Here is a 4,773-nt window from a genome sequence, read left to right as displayed (position 1 = left end):
CCCAGCCCTGGGGCCATGGGCCGGTATTGGTTAGGAACTGGGCTGCACAGGAGTGAAGCGTCATCTGTATTTACAGTTGTTCCCTATCGCTCCCACTACCGCCTGAACTCCGCCTCTTGTCAGATCAGCAGTAGCATTAGATTCTCATAGGAGCACGAACGCTGTTGTGAACTGCACATTCAAGAGATCTCTGTTGCATGCTCCTTATGAGAATCTAATGCCTGAGGATCTGTCACTGCCTCCCATTGTGTCAGGAATTGGTGGGTTCTTGGTCTCACTGACTTCAAGAATGAAGCCGCGGATCCTCGCGGTGAGTGTTACAGTTCTTAAAGGCAGCGTGACCGGAGTTTGTTCCTTCTGATGTTCGGATGTGTTCGGAGGTTATTCCTTCTGGTGGGTTTGTGGTCTCGCTGGCTCAGGAGTGAAGCTGCCGACCTTTGCGGTGAGTGTTATGGCTCTTAAGGCGGCGCATCTGGAGTTGTTCGTTCCTCCCGGTGGGTTTGTGGTCTCGCTGGCTTCAGGAGTGAAGCTGCAGATCTTCGCGGTGAATGTTACAGCTCATAAAGGCAGTGTGGACCCAAAGAGTGAGCAGCAGCAAGATTTATTGCTAAGAGCGAAAGAACAAAGCGTCCACAGCGTGGAAGGGGACCCGAGCCCGTTGCCACTCCTGGCTCCGGCAGCCTGCTTTTATTCTCTTATCTGGCCCCATCCACATCCTGCTGATTGGTAGAGCCGGGTGGTCTGTTTTGACAGGGCGCTGATTGGTGTGTTTACAATCCCTGAGCTAGACACAAAGGTTCTCCACGTCCCCACCAGGTTAGCTAGATACAGAGTGTTGAATGGTGCATTCACAAACCCTGAGCTAGACACAGGGTGCTGATTGGTGTGTTTACAAATCTTGAGCTAGATACAGAGTGCCAATTGGTGTATTTACAATCCCTGAGCTAGACATAAAGGTTCTCCAAGTCCCCACCAGAGTAGCTAGATACAGAGTGTGGATTGGTGCATTCACAAACCCTGAGCTAGACACAGGGAGCTGATTGTTGTGTTTACAATCCCTTAGCTAGACATAAAGGTTCTCCAAGTTCCCACTAGATTCAGGAGCCCAGCTGGCTTCACCCAGTGGATCTCCTACTGGGGCTGCAGGTGGAGCTGCCTGCCAGTCCCGTGCTGTGCGCCCACACTCCTCAGCCCTTGGGTGGTCCATGGGACTGGGCACCGTGGAGCAGGGGGTGGCGCTCGCCGGGGAGGCTCAGGCAGCACAGGAGCCCACAGAGTTGGGGGGAGGCTCAGGCAGGGCGGGCTGCAGGTCCCGAGCCCTGCCCCGCGGGAAGGCAGCTAAGGCCCAGCGAGAAATTGAGCACAGCAGCTGCTGGCCCAGGTGCTAAGCCCCTCACTGCCCGGGGCTGGTGGGGCCGGCTGGCCTCTCCGAGTGAGGGGTCCGCCCAGCCCACGCCCACCCGGAACTCGCGCTGGCCCGCAAGCACCGCGCGCAGCCCCAGTTCCCGCCCGCGCCTCTCCCTCCACACCTCCCAGCAAGCTGAGGGAGCCGGCTCCGGCCTTGGCCAGCCCGGAAAGGGGCTACCACAGTGCAGCGGCGGGCTGAAGGGCCTCCTCAAGTGCCACCGAAGTGGGAGCCCAGGCAGAGGAGGCGCCTAGAGCGAGCAAGGGCTGTGAGGACTGCCAGCACGCTGTCACCTCTCACCATCACCCCCCCGGATGAAACTGTCTGGTTGCAGGAACGCAAGCTCAGGGCTCCCACTGATTCTACATTATGGTGAGTTGTGTAATTATTTAATTATATAGTACAATGTAATAATAAAGTGCACAATGAATGTAATGTGCTTGAATCATCCTGAAACCATCCTCCACGCCCCCCTCCACCAGCCCCCGCTTCACCCCCGTGCATAGAAACATTGTCTTCTAATAAACCAGTCCCTGGTGCCAAAAAGGTTGCGGACCACTGAATTAAAGAAACAAAGATGGCCGGCGCGGTGGCTCACACCTGTAATCCCAGCACTTCGGAAGACTGACGCGGGCGGATTCACCTGAGTTCAAGACCAGCCTGGCCAACATGGCGAAACCTCGTCTCTACTAAAAATACAAAAATTAGCTGGGCCTGGTGGTGGGCGCCTGTAATTCCAGCTACTCGGGAGGCTGAGGCAGGACAATCGCTTGAACCCGGAAGGCAGAGATTGCAAGGAGCCGAGATCTCGCCACTGCACTCCAGCCTGGGAGACAGACTGAGATTGTATCTCCAAAAAAATAAAAAGAAAAAAAAAGAAAAAGAAAAAAGACATAATTATGAACCACTAGGACCCTTAGGGGAATCATTATTAAAATCTAAGTAAGTTTATTATTTCCTTCCAAATATAGCAGCATAATCTCTGTTTCTCAATTTCCATGTCTCTTATAATAAGACAGTCTCCTGTGTTTACTCCCTTGGGTAGGGCAACACTAAAAGAAAACGGCCCAGATGATTGCAACGTGAATAATGGTATGCTCTGTTGCTGGGGAAGCTACTGCTATGCTACTGCTTAGCTATGTTACAGCTCCGCAGCTGTTACCCCATTAGGTAACAGAAAGACTCAAACCTCATGAGACACTGGGAGGAGATGAGGAATTGCCTCATTACAGCCTCCTTGACAGATAGAAAAGTGAGTGAGAATGGCCCCAAGCATCTCCTCAAAAGCCTCCCATGTGCTCAAGGTTCAGAAGGATGCAGGATGTTTGGCCGAGGCTCAGATTAGCTGCAGTTCAAGCTTGGCTCATGTGGTCTATGGATATATGCAAGGTCACCACGAGCCAACAAGGGGCCATTATTTTACATTACGTAAAAGTCTGTCTTCAGGAGCTTACTCCAAAGGATATATGTGTGAGGCATTCCAAAGGTGTCTAACACCAGTCTCCAGTTCAAAGAGCATAGAAATAGAGGTGGAAATTGATGGTGCTAATTATCAGGTACAGCTTTGACCGATGACACCTGTGCATAAGGGTCATCCGTTCATGCCACACATCTGTGAAGAATGATCCTAGAATTTTTTGGTTGTGATCAGTGATTTTTTTTTTTTTAAATGGAGTCTTGCTTTGTTGCCCAGGCTGGGGTACAGTGGTGTGATCTTGGCTCTCTGCAACCTCTGCCTCCCAGGTTCAAGTGATTCTCCTGCCTCAGCCTCCCAAGTAGCTAGGATTACAGGCATGCACCACCACACCTGGCTAATTTTTGTATTTTTAGTAGAGACGGGGTTTCACCATGTTGGCCAGGCTGGTCTTGAACTCCTGACCTCAGGTGATCCACACCCCCATCCACCTCCCAGAGTGCTGGGATTACAGGCATGAGCCACTGCGCCTGGCCATGATCAGTGTATTTGGAGCCTTGTTATTTTCTGTTCTGCCTTTTGAACTCTTAGTTGCCCAAGGCCATTTTGGACAAAACTCTGTTGTGATCTTCTTTGCAGTTGGCTGGTATAATCTATGTGCTGCAATTGTTTCTCAGCTTTCCACAGTTGACTCTGGTCTTTAACATTTCCTTTCAGAGCCTCCTTTCCCAGAAGGCAGGTGGACTTAGCAAGAGGAGATAACTAGTTTTAGGGTTTCCAGGACAATTGTTGGGCTGTTCATGTCATTGGCTTCTTTGCCTTCCTCAGGGAGATGTTAGGAGGTAATATTTATACATAACACAATCATAGTGTATCTGACCTTACATAACCCAAGAGATCCTTTTAATACTGATATGCCTTCCTGTTTCCTCCTTCCATTGTCTCATCTCTCCCCCATCCCCAGCTTCATCCTGGAAGTAAATGCCAGAATCAGCTTCACTCTTTCCTTTTTATCTCCTGCCTTTTGTGTGATTCTTATTTATTTGTTTGTTTGTTTGTTTGTTTATTTACTGGAGACGGAGTCTGACTCTGTCACCCAGGCTGGAAGTGCAGCAATGATCGTAGCTCCCTGAAGCCTCAAACTCCTCTGCTCAAGAGGTCCTCCTGCCTCGGCCTTCCAAAGCGCTGGGATTATAGGTGTGCACCATTGAGCCTGGCTTGTGTGGTTCTTTGAAGTCACCCCAGGCAGTGTTTTGCTTCTCTCTCTAGTCTCAATACTTGTGTTACCTGCCCTTTTCAGGTACAGTATTCACTTTGATTAGAAAGAAGTGGATTCCAACCAGAAGAACAAATGTGGCTATTAGTAGATCCTTGGAACTCTGTGTGTATAGCAAGGAGTAGCGCTGGTGGAATGTGAGGTCATTGGTGTAACTTTTTGAAGTGCAGGTCTTTAATGAATTATCTGCTGATTCCCTAAAAGCTTCTGCTTTTTAAGTTTTTAATTGACTCCAAGGTTGGAACATGTCTAAAATTGCTCTTGTCTTTGCAGAAGCTGTTTACTGCAAGTGCTTTGGACTGCAGTTTACTCTTATTTTGTTGTCAATCCAATCTCTTGTGCTTTCTGTTTTTGAGAGTTTTAAGTTCACTGATAGTATGCTTTCTTTATTCTAAAGGTGATATGAATTTGGTCTTTTAAATTGACTTTCTGCATAGTTATTTTTAAAAATTGGGAACAGGAAGGAAAGTAGATAACCAGCTTAATCTGATGTCTTATTGCTTCCATCTTAATAGCAGTCTGTTATTTATCAGAGCAATTTTCTCTTGGCTTATACTGAAGACATAATTTATAATTTGTAATTTCTGTTTCCTGCATGAACTCATTTTCATTGGGACTCATTTGTCCATGTGCTTCAAATGCAAACATTGAAAGCATGAAATCCGTTATCAGTTTAAT

The sequence above is a fragment of the Pan troglodytes genome, chromosome 6, assembly GCF_028858775.2.
Source record: "Pan troglodytes isolate AG18354 chromosome 6, NHGRI_mPanTro3-v2.0_pri, whole genome shotgun sequence".
Lineage (NCBI taxonomy): Eukaryota > Metazoa > Chordata > Mammalia > Primates > Hominidae > Pan > Pan troglodytes.
The sequence above is the reverse complement of the archived record's forward strand: the minus strand, read 5'-3'. Positions refer to the sequence as shown.